Source organism: Macaca nemestrina, chromosome 16, assembly GCF_043159975.1.
Source record: "Macaca nemestrina isolate mMacNem1 chromosome 16, mMacNem.hap1, whole genome shotgun sequence".
NCBI classification, from domain to species: domain Eukaryota; kingdom Metazoa; phylum Chordata; class Mammalia; order Primates; family Cercopithecidae; genus Macaca; species Macaca nemestrina.
In genome coordinates this window covers 3,012,157-3,025,262 of record NC_092140.1, presented here as the reverse complement: position 1 = coordinate 3,025,262, position 13,106 = coordinate 3,012,157, and positions in this window count along the sequence as shown.

Here is a 13,106-nt window from a genome sequence, read left to right as displayed (position 1 = left end):
CTGTACCCCCAACTCCTGGCTAGACTCAGCCTTGGAGTGGAAAAAAATATCTGTTAAGTTGGACTGAATAAACATCAAAAATCAGACATAAGTCATAATTAAAAAAAAAAAATACCAGGTGTGGTAGCTCATGCCTATAATCCCAGCACTTTGGGAGGCTGAGGTGGGAGGATCACTAGAGCCCGGGAGTTGGAGGCTGTAGTGAGCTATGATCTGCACTCCAGCCTGGACAACAGAGTGAGATCTCACCTCAAAAAATTAATTAATCAATTAATTAAATTAAAAACAATCTAGTAAAACAGTGAAGAATCAGTTTCAGAATGTAAAAGGATTATGGTAAAAAGTATTAAGAGACTAAGTGGTTCTAAGCATACATGTAAAAGTAGACTCCATAAAGGACCAAAGAGACATTGAAGGAAAATTTTAATTGCCTAAATTACGTTTATAAACAAACACACACTGGAGGAGTAATGACAGATGACAGTATAACAACACAGGAAGAATGCTTACAGAGCAATAAAAGACAAATATATTAGTAGGAAAATGAGGAAAGGACAGGAACAGCTAATACACAAAAAGCATAGAAAATAAACATCCTATAAGCCTATGGAAAACATTATTTCTCACAAATAATCAAACAAATGAAATGAAAATAGTGTATCTTCCCCAATTGAGGTAGCAAATATCAGACAATGACTTGCATGTTGTTGACGAGAGGGCAATTCATGCCCAGGGAATGTGTACCTCACATGACCTTTCAGAGAACAGTTTGGCAGTATCTCCAAAGTCTGGCTCATGACATCCACTTCTAGGAACTTATCCTAAGGAGTTACAAAGATGTTTACTCAGATTTGTCTATTGTTATCTCATTAAGATTATTCAAGTCTGTGAGAAGTTGAAAACAACCTATATATTCATCCATAAAATATGTCAAACATAAACGATGGTACCTCCGTAAGACGAAGACTGTAACAATTTTAGAAAATCTATATTTTAATCCTTATAAACAGATACTTATTTGTATGGAAATATTAATCATATGAGTAATGAAAGGCAGATTACAAAACTGTGTACAGCATGATTCTATTTTTAGGTAGAAATTCTGTACACCTATGCAAAGTATTAACAATCGTCTTATCTGTGTAGGTAGGCTTATGAATGCTTTCATTTGCTACTTGGACTTTACTGTATTTTTCACTTTTTAACTTATAAATAGATAAACACTATTACTTACAAATAGTTCAGAACTATTATTAAAAATTAAGCTGTGATAGTGTAGTTGTAAATGAAATAGTAAAAAAAGTTACTATATTTTAATGAAATTTAAGGAGGTGACTGAACTAATATTGAAAATATCCAAAAACACTTTTGTTGACACACTAATGAGCACGTATGTTTTGCAAAGCAGCTTCGTAGGGTATGCAGTGGTCAGATTCGACTCCCACATTCTCCAGAATGAACAGTGCCCTGGCTTGAAAACTTCCCCTGCCATTCTTTCACCTCTCCACAGAAGACACGATTATCAGGTGATTTAGAGCTCTGCCAATTTGGGTAGTTTTGAATAAAGATTATTCTCTTTGCTTACATTATTCAGATGATTGATTAACTTCAAATTCTAACATAATTATCTCTCGACTACTTAATTTTCTAGAATGGGATCTCTCAACGGATGACCTTTCAGCTGGAGAATTCTGTCGTGGGGCCGTCCTGTGCCCTGGCGGGCGCTCAGCAGCCTCGCTGGCCTCTATTCGATGCCAGGAGTCCTTCTGCACTCATTGTGGCAACCAAAGATGCTTGCAGACATTGCCAAAGGTGTCTGGAGGGGCAAAATCCCCCCAGTTAAGAACCACTGCTCTAAAAGAAGCATTGTTTTTCACAATTAGGGAAGCAGACTTTTCCATTTCTTCACCTAATTTGTACTCCATTTTCAAAATCACTCCTAATTTTGTAATACTTTTATGTTTAGACATGTAATACATGAAATATTACATCAGTAGAATCAGATGGAGAGGTCCATGACCTCTTTGATAGAATATTATTAAGAAATAAGTTTCAGCCTGCAATTATAAAATGGGGTAAAATTATTCATTCATGGTATTCAAAATGAATTTTTTTTTCTTGGTAAAAAGTATTCCAACTAAATTTTAAAATGATGACCTGGGTTTTTTGTTTTTTGTTTGTTTGTTTGTTTTTGTTTCTGTTTTTTTGAGATGGAGTCTCGCTCTGTCACCCAGGCTGGAGTGTGGTGGCACAATCTTGGCTCACTGCAACCTCTGCCTCCCAGGTTCAAGGTATTCTCCTGCCTCAGCCTCCTGAGTAGCTGGGACTACAGGCGTATGCCACCATGCCAGGCTAATTTTTTTTGTATTTTTTTTTTTTTTTTTCAGTAGAGATGGGGTTTCACTCTGTTGGCCAGGCTGGTCTTGAACTCCTGACCTCAGGTGGACAACTTGGGTTTTTATACAGCCCAGAGGAACATCTCCTACTCTTGGTCTGAACATGAACTGCAGCTGAAACAGTGTTCCTTTTTTCCAGGTGAAAGAATGGTTGAAAGAAGAACCTGAGAGTTGAGTAATGAGGCTCTGACGGGCAGCTAAGGACATTTCTGGCGGTGAGCACAAAAATGCCCAAGGCAGGAGTCGGAGAAACATCCTTAAGAGATACCGGATTATTCTTTTCTGTCAAGGTAACCCCGCTGTGGTTTTATTCCTGTCCACCCAATAACTTCGCAGCAGTCAGTGCATGTGGAAAGGCCCTGCTGCACCCTTGGTTCCCGCCTGGCAACATGCTCCTTTGTGGTGTGATGGTTTACTCTGGGTTTTGTTTTAATCGTTATCTTACTCTATTTGTGTCTCTCTCTGACTTGTAGGTTTTCACATGTGCTGACTTAAAGGAAGACAACAGGCTGTAGACAAGGGGTTGCAGGCTCCAGTGCTCTAAGGCCCAGTGAGGTTGGGAAGTGAGGGGAGCAGCCGAGGCAGTTGGGAGGGCTTGTGGGGGCAGCTCTGGGGACTGTGGAATTCATGCACAAGTGTGCATCCCATATCGACAGATGGCCCTATTTTTAAAGACAAGTCAGAAATTCATATTTTATGTGAACTTTTCCTATTTTTAAATGTGGCTAACCAATTTAAAAGAGATTTAAAACATTCTGCAGCTCAAACACATTTCTGCAAGCCAGGCACAGCCCCCACACCGGGTCAGAGGACCATCTGTTCATTAGGAAGCCTGCGTGGAACCTGTTTCCACACCTGGTAATAACCCTTCAGATGGAAACACTTTGCATTTAGATGTGGTGAGCATCTTGCCAAACCCCACTTCTGAAAATTCTGTAAACTCTTCCCACCTCCCTAAAGATGCCTGGTGTGGAGCTCACCAGCCTGTCTGGTAGACGAGATAATTAACTCGAGGAAGGCTCTGCACGCAGGTCTCCTGGGCTGAAAGAGCACTGTGGATGGAAAGCCCAGGGGCTCTGGGACTGGAGGGATCAGGGCGGATTTTTTGCAGGTGCATGCTAGGGTGCTTTATCTTCGTGTGATAGGAAATGGAAGAAGAAACGAAGGGCAGCTCTAATAACAGGCAGGAAGCCAAGGAAATGCTGCAGCTCAGATGGGATTTTTGCAGGTCTCACTCCTCTCCTTACCTCTTTGCATTTGGAATTCCCAGAGACACTTTGCAAGGACTAGCATTGATATATCGGTTGGGTAATTATTGATATTCAAATGCAAACCTGGAGATCTTCAGAGAAGGAAACGAGTACATAAAATCATCCACAGCTTGGAGCTCGGACGCGGATCAGCGCCAGACCTTGGCTGAGATGCACAGAACTGCGTTTAGGCTGCGTTGGTGGTGAAGTGCCTCCATCTCCCGGCAAAACGCAGCTTCACTCTTTACGCTGAGGTAATTTTTGACTGAAATGTGTGGTCTTAACTAATTCTATTCGGTTTCATGTAACTTACCTTTGTCCATAAATGGTGGTAGCAAAGCTCCCCAAAGATGAATTTATAAAAGCTTCTGAATATCTGACCTATTACATTTAGAAACAGAGTCACATTCCAAGACACTGGGGACTAAGGACTTCAACATGTGAATTGGAGGGGATGCAATTCAACCCATAATGACGGTATAATTATTATTGGCATAGAAGAGAAACCTAATCCTTGCCCCATTGATCAGTTGCTCCAAAAAATTTTTGGAGCAGTGACAATTTGTAATTTTTTAAAACTTCCCTAGCAACGCATCACAAAACACTCCTGCAGGGCAGTTTGACCTATCAACAAAACTAATTAAAATGATCTGTGTTTTAGAAAATTAGCAGTGCTTATTTGAGATACCTTGGAGACAGGAATCGCTCCAGCTCACCATGGAAATCCCACTGGATATCACTGGCCTGGAAACAGCTTAATGTTTCTGAGCAAGAAAACAGACATGAACATTAGGTTTACACAGATTCCTTGAGGCTGCACCTTTGGAGAGACTTGTATCTATCTAGGTCTAGAGAGAGTTAACATAGAAATGAGCTGAGACAGCCACGGGGCCCCTGCGATCTGGACAGTGCTGTGACTCCCATCTAGACAGCCCTAGGCAATGGTGTCCATACAGAGGAGACACCCAAGGCTTGGGTCATCCATGAGTGACTGGCCTTTCTCGTTTGGATCAAAAGCTGTAAGCACTGCTGTATCTAGGAGATGTTCAGGCTGAGGCTGATCTCCTGGGCCTCTCCCTGCACCCACAGCTGTCTGGTTGCACACTCTACAGATTCAGGTATTTGACCTCCAGAAATGAAGGTGCAAGACAGTGGTGGAGAATGTGGGCTGACTCCTCACATCTGTTTACCCACATAGAGCCGCATAAGCCAGTGGTTTTGGGCCCTGTGTATGTGCGTGTGTGTGTGTTTGAGAACTTATGTATTCCTATGAACTTTTATTTCAAGATAACGAAAGAAAGATGATTCCTTACCTGTTTCTCATCACCAACCTGTTGACAATCCCTGACATTTTACCCTACGTAATTGCTTCTTTGCTAATTCTCCCTATCTTCCTAGAAAGGACAGTTCATTCACTCATTTGTCAAGTATTTATTGAGGTTTTCTGTATGCAAAGCATTATGACAGAAACCATGGATGCGAAAAGGGTGATTAAGTCATAGACTCTGCTTTTAATGAATTGATAATCTCCTAAAGCAAGTTACCCAAAAGACTATGAATACAAGCAAAAATATACACCTGCAGATAAAGGTGTGCTCTGCAGTTGTGTAAGATTCTATAAATATCAATTAGATTGAGGTAGCAGATAGCATTGTCCAGATCTCCCATGTCCTCACTGATTGTTCACCTAATTGATCAACCAATTACTGTGAAAGAGATGTGAAAATCTCCAACTATAAGTGCGAGTTCATCTATTTCTTCCTTTACTTTTTTTAATGTTTGCTTCATGTATTTGGAAAGTCTTAAGCATCTGCACATTTATGATGGTCATGTCTTCTTGATAAGTGACTTTCACTGCTACGAAACATCTCTATGTCTGACACTACTCATCGTCTTGTGGTCTATTACCTGAGCCACTGCAGATTTCTAACACCATCCGCAGAGTAGATCTTTTAATGTCTTGTCACTATCAACCTAGTCATGTTACTGTACGGGCAATGTATGTATTGCAGACAGTGTGGACTTAGATTGGGCGTTGGAAGCACCACTGTGGGAATTTGGAAAATTGAAATTAGAGACCCTTTGATGAAAAGGCAGCATTTCAAGTCACTGGGATAGATGGGCTTGTGGTGGGTTGGAGAGTGCAGGAAGAGAAGTATTATAGGAAGGGCCCTGGAGAGGTCCCAATATGTAAGAGACGGGCAAATGCAAGGAATGCCACTGAAATCAGGGAGGCAAGAACTTCAAGAAGAAAGAAGCGGCTGATGGTGTAAAATACACACAAGAGTTTTGGTAGAATGAGGACTGGGGAAAAGTCAGTTTTGACACAGCTCATTGTTCCTAGTCTATTATCTGAGCCACTCCAGATTTCTGACAGCATCCATATGGTCTATCTTTTAATATCTTTTAATTGTTCTGCTAAGCTCCTTCTGCATTTTTTCGTGATTGCTATAAAGTTAGCAATATCAGTTTGTAAATTCCTACTGTCTACTTAGTTATTATTGTGCCACTTTATGTAAAATATAAAACAACTTTGTCATCACGTATTTTTATTTATTTCTGGCAGTCATCCTCTGGCCATGAGATAAGTCAGCCTTGGATGACATTAACCTCACAAGCAGAGGGAGAAATAGGTCCATCAGGGTCTACAGTAACCTAATGGAACTGCTGAACCAACCTGAACTAAGTCTAGACATTTTTTTTTTTCTTAGACAGGGTCTCTCTCTGAGACTACAGGCACACGCCACCATACCCTGCTGAGTTTTGTATTTTTTGTAGAGATGGGCTTTCACCATGTTGCCCAGGCTGGTCTCAGACTCCTGGGCTCTAGCGATCTGCTCACCTTGGCCACCCAAAGTGCTGGGATTACAGGCGTGAGCTGCCCCATCCAGCCAGTTTAGACTTCTTGTTGGTAAGATAATAAATATCTTATTGCTTAAACCACTTATAGTCAGGGTTTTTCACGAATTGCAGCCAAAGCTGCTGTAACTGACAGTGCGGGGTCACTCAGTACTGAGAATACTACACGCGCTAACTCAGACACAGCAGAGTGACCGGAGGGGCACATCACAGGGAAAGGGTTGGGAAGGCAGGGCACGGAGGGGCAGGCCACCGTGCTCACAGCGACCCCCCTTCTACCTAGGACTCTTAGCACTTTGTTCATAACGTTTAAGCATAACAGTGTTTTTTTGGAGTATAAGATGCTCTTTTTCACCCTTTTAGCTCTAAGTAGTTCAAGAGAAAATAGGCATACTTTTGCCCTGTAACACTTCGCTTCACAAGATTTTGGAAGACAGCAGGGTATAAACAAGCCTTCTCCTATTTAGTCTTTGTCCTAAAAGTCACAGGTGGACCAGGCATGGTGGCTCATGCCTGTAACCCCAGCACTTTGGGAGGCCAAGGTGGGCAGATCACTTGAGTCCAGGAGTTTGAGACCAGCCTGGCCAACATGGTGAAACCCTGTCTCTACTAAAAAATACAAAAATTAGCTGGGCATGGTGGTGGGTGCCTGTAATCCCAGCTACTTGGGAGGCTGAGGCAGGAGAATTTCTTGAACCTGGGAGGCAGAGGTTGCAGTGAGCTGAGATCGTGCCACTGCACTCTAGCCTGGGCAACAAGGCAAGACTCCGTCTAAAAAAATAAAAGCCACAGGTGGATGATTTTGACTTATTTCTTCTGATGCTGAGCTCATCTGCTGTCTTGTCTGTGAGCATGTGGTCTGTAAGGTAAATAAAGACACCATCTTTTCTTATATCTCACCACCCTTCACCAGCCCATGTTAAAAGCAAGGCATACTCCCTCCTCTTCCTCACTTGTCAGTCATGCCTAAACTCCATGATGTGTGACTTCTAATGCATTATGGAATGGAAACCACACTCTTTAAGAGCACTAATCACTTCTCAATTTGCCAATCCAATTGGCTTCTCTTCCCAGTCCTCATTCTGCTTAAACCCTTCTCCATATTGTACACCATCAGCCTCTCCTTTCTTCTCAACATTCTCTCCTCCCTGATTTCCATGACATTCCCTGCAGTTGCCCATCTCTTAAATGTTGGGACCTCCCCTGGGTCCTTCTTGTAATAGTTTTCTTTCTGCACTCCCCACGTCCCATAAGCCCATCTATCCCAATGATTTGAAATATGAATACCACCTTTTCATCAAGGGGTCTCTCATTTCAATTTTCCAAATTCCCATCGTGGAGTTTTTCAACTCCCAATCAAACATCTTCATTTGTTTACCCTGAGAGACTTCAAGCATAATGTGTCCCAAGCTGAACGTATGTCTAGGAAAACATTATCTACTCCCTCTCTTGCTCTCCCTCCCACATCTGTTTTTCCTCCCCAATTCCCTCTCCTCTTACCTACTTGTCCAAACTCGAAATTCATAACTATAAATTTCTACTCTCTTTATTCCCCAAATCCACCTGCTCACTGAGGCCTTTTGATTGTGTTTATGATATTGTCCCACACTTTGCATCCTTGGTTGTGGGGCACACGGGGACCTGGGCTGGGCTCGGGGAGAGGAGAGTTAAGCCCCGGAGGTTGGGGCAGCGGCACAGCTGTCTCTCTCCACAGTGGCCAAGAGACTCAGTCCCTAGGATGAGAAGGAATCACATCTGTGCCCAATCCAGGTGGAATTTGTCATCTGAGGCTGCCTTTCCACCAAGAGGCTCAGAAGCGGCCTGGGTCTCTGTCACCTGAGGGTGTGGTTGAACACTGAACATCCTGGCAATCAGTCCCTGTTTGCCTGGACACCTAAATGGCTGAATCCATTCAGAGTCCAGGTTCACAGGGGAAGTGAGGCTGTGGCTGGGACCCATCCAGCCCAGTGTTAGGCACCCAGTAAGCAGGAGGAGGGGCTGGCACCAGCGGGGTTCATCAGGCTCTAGCATCAGTGCCCTTTCCTCTAAAGAAAGGTCACGTGGAACTCACCCTCAGCAGATAAGACAGGCCCTGAGGATGAAATGGGTGTGGAGCACGCGCCCCCTCAGGAATCTGACCTGCTCTGACACAGAACAGGTGGTCAGTGAATGCATGCTAAAGGCACGACTGAGGGCGGTGTCCTACCCTGCCAATGTGCCTGCAGCCAAACAGTCTCTCCTCTAGTTTCCAGAACTTTCCAGTAAAATATACATGAGCCTCCACGGATGCGCACAGTGGTGAAAATGTTCTGTTACATGACTGCACAGTCAGCAGTGTTCATGACTGTATACATCTGTTGAAACTCATCAATTTATGTTCTTAAAGTTGGTATGTGTATGTAAGTGATATATCAGTCAAATTGATCCCCCCCAGAATAAAAGAGCCTGGTGTTTATGACATTTGGAAGCTGAAAAGAAGTAAACATTATAATACTTTTAATTAGCAACAGTAAAAACAGGGAAAAAAAAGTCTTAGTGGCTATAAACAAATATGTCTGAGTTGTCATGAAGTGTGGGATTCACACCCTATCTCCCTTCCTTCCACTCCATGTTCAAATGACAGTATTGAATGTATTGAAAGTATTGTCACCTAAATCTTGAGCAAGTCCGCCCCCTTTGGCATCTCCACTGTGGCCTCCCTGTGGGAACACGACCCCCTGCATGGCCTCACTTGGTCCCTCTGTGTTGCGCTGCTCTCCAGTGCACCGTCCCATGCCATGAGTGTGCAGTGTCTGGAGGATGTGCGTGTCTCTGGAGCTTCTGTGCTCATGATGGATGACAGCACAGACTCCATGTCATGTGAAGACCCACGTTCAGCCTCTTTCTGCCCTCCAGGCCCATCCTCTGCACACGCCCTCCCCTGGGGAAAGCCCTGAGGCCCTGGGGCCAGATGGCCAGGCAGTGAACCACCTTGTGGGCTCTTTTCCTCATCTTCAAAACGGGTACCATGGTAACAAGTGACAGCAGCAACAACAACAAGAAGAAAAACACATCAGGGTTTCGAGAGGGCCACGTGAATTGATATGAGCATGTTCAATTTACAATAGTGTCAGTATCTTCTGTGAGTTCAATATTGTGGGCCAGTGTTGTTTCTTACGATTTCTTGCCTCACAGTTTAAACTTCAGGAATTATAGAAATACTTGTTTGCTCCAGCACACACATACATGCACACATACACACCATGCACATACACACCTCACACACACCACACACACATATACACATACGCCACATACACATGAACACACATACACCACATATACACACATACACAGCATGCACACACACACATCATGCACATACACACATATACACATCATGCACATAGACACACATGCACATATACCACATACGTGTGTACACATGCACCATATATACACATATATGCAGCATGCACATGCACATACACACATACACATCATGTGCATAGACACACACATGCACCACATACACGTGTACACATGCACTATGTATACACACATACGCAGCACACACATGAACACACACCATGAACATGCACACACATATACACATCATGTGCATAGACACACGCCCATACACCACATACACGTGTACACATGCACCTCATATACACACATATGCAGCATGCACACACACATACCCCCAGCCTCACCTCTGCTCCTCTGTCCCCTGGCCAGATACTGCCCCCTTGGCTGCCTGAGTCCTGGCCGCCCACAGCTCAGGACTCCTTCACCAGATGCTCCTCTGCCTCTCTCCGAGCTGAGTTAGGGACCCCTTTGCGCTCCGGGAATAACGTGAGTCTTCTCTGCACGGCCCCTGCACACTGGATAACATGATGCGTGTTGATGGAATCCTGGCACTTGGACAGGGGCGTGCATGCAGGTCCTGGAGAGGCAGGGGCACAGATTGGGTCCTCTGCAGGGAGCCCCCTCCATGAACAAACGTGGGCTCTGTTACACTCCCGAGGCCCCCCAGCACTCCCTGCATCTACATCTGCAGCCAGGCCAGCCCCAGTAGGGCCCACGAGGAGGGGCCATGCCAAAGGGACCACGTGACTCTTCCTATCTGCACAATGGGAGCGGGGAGCCCATGTGGGGGTGGACAGTGAGGGCGTGGGGTGATGGTGGGTGATGCTGGGCCAGGCTGAACCCATGGGTGTGTGCTCACTATGTGGCGATTGCAGACTCCGCATTCTAGTTTAAGCCAGAAAGGGCTAAGGGGCTTGCTTGGCTAAAACATGGGCCTAGGGGTGCCCCATCCTAAATGAAGTCAGCACGTGACCTGCCTTGGGATGCTCTGGAAGAAGCTGCAGCTCACAGCAGTGAGGAGAGAGGATGCTGTGAAAGAAGCTGCAGCTCACAGCAGCGAGGGGAGAGTGGACCAGCAGAGAGGATTGCCATGCAAGACCTGCTCATCCTAGGAGAGTCTGGAAACCCTACATGACTGTGAGAACAAACCTGGGAGGGGATCTGCACTGTTGAAGAACCCTTCTCTGCAGGCCAGGCCTCACAGTCAGAGCCACAGCCACCGTCGGAAAGCTAAAGGCAGCGAGCGTCATCAGAACCTGGTGTCAGGGTGAGGTGGTGCCCACAGGCACAGCAGAGGCCAAGCAGCAGCCAGAAGAGGGCGGCTCCCAGGGCCCCATGGCCTTGGCTGGTGATGGTGGTGTTCCTAGGAGGGAAATGGAGGGAAGCCTACTCAATTCCTTCTTGACCTGCATAAACACAGGAGTTCTAGGCCAAGTGAATGAAAGCGAATCTGAATCATAAAAACAGAGTGTTGCTGCCCCTAAATCCATTCCGACTTGAGCCAGCTGACAGACCCAGAGGCCTCGAAAGAAGAAGCCTGAGGAAGTACCCCGCTTTGCTGCCCAGAGTTTATACGGTTACTGTTTCTCCCAGACTCCCCCGAAGGGACAGCTTTCACCCACGTCGCTGTGCATGGGAAAGGAAATAATCAGAACTTTCCAGGACTATTGGACTCTGCTTCTGAACTGACTCTGATTCCAGAAGACTTGAAATGTCTGTGGCCCCCAATCAGAGTAGGGGCTTATGGAGGTCAGGAGGTCAGTGGAGTCTTAGCTCAAGTCTGTCTCCCAGTGGGCCCAGTAGGTCCCCATCTTGTGGCTCCTTCCCCAGGTCTGGGGAGCATCAGTGAAACAGACACACTCAGCAGCCGACAGAACCCCTTCTTACCCCTGGCTGTTCCCAGCATAACATAGTACACAAACTATGCCTCAAAAGCACTGGGGAATAGAAGAGGAATCTAAAGAGTAACGATACTATTGAACATGGTGTGAGCACCAGGGGTCTGCTCACTGGGTTTGTATTTGTAGCTGGTGGTGTCGTTCTGACCACTGGCCATGGCTCTGGCCTGTCCTGCTGTCCTGCTCTTGCTCAAAGGGACCACGTGCAACAGGGGCACCGCCTGGGCCTCTGCAGACTTGGTTCCGGTGGGACAGCTGTCCCGTCATAAGCTGCAGCTGTCGCAGCTGCTCTCACTCCCACATCCCTGGCACATGACCCTTCCATTCATGTTTTAGGATTCTTTGCTAAGACCCCGAATAGCCCCTGGTCAACTTAGGTCACCTTAGAACAGTTGATGCACTTTCTTCCTCAAGTATGTGTTGAGAGAAGATTCGGAGACATGACTTCATTGGTGCTTCTGTTTTCTCTATTTACTGGATCTTTTTGTTTTGATGTGGGGGTGTCACCCCATATTTTTAGAACAAAGTCCACATGACAATGACTCACCCCTTTTAAGCTCCCCTTGTGGCAGCACAGGGCTCAGCCATCTTTCACTTCATCTCACTGCCTTAAGAGTAAGCAGAAATTTGAAACTGAAAGATGGTGAGTATAACAGTTTATTTGCTATTTCCTTCTTGGTCCATAAAATGGAAACCAGTGCATTGAATCTCTTCACTTGTCCAATCACCTGTATTTATGCAACTTCATTTCATATTAAATATGAAATAAATGATCCAAGATGCCCCCAGATGATTCTATAGTCAAATACAGAAATTGTCTTGCTGACTCTTGCATTACAATAAACTGAAGACCAGGAAGTAGTGAATTGCCTCAGATTACATAAAATATGACATAATATTATTAAGGCACTTAGTTTAAACGAGAAATAAGAAAAGTGAGAACTGAAAAGGGAAGTGCAAGGCACAATGGGAGTAAAACATGGGCCAGTGAGGGCACAGCCAGGCCACCTTGCCCACCCTCTAGTCCACAGCCCCACAGGCTGGGCCACCTCACCCAGGGTCTTGTCCACAGCTCTGGCTCCACACCTGGCATGCAGTAGATCCTCAATCAGGACTCGTTAAATTATCACTTAGTAAACAGACAGCAGAGCACAAGCCCAGCCACCACTTTGGTTTCTTTTGTTCATGAATTGACTGTACATCAAATAGAAAATAAAATCTGTTATCTATCTACAAGAAAATACGAATTCATTGTCAAAAGCTGGTTGTAAACATAGAAATGAGGTGAGAAAATGCAAAGTATGGCATGATGAATATAAGCTCTGTGTCTGTATCTTCTCTACTTTGTTATT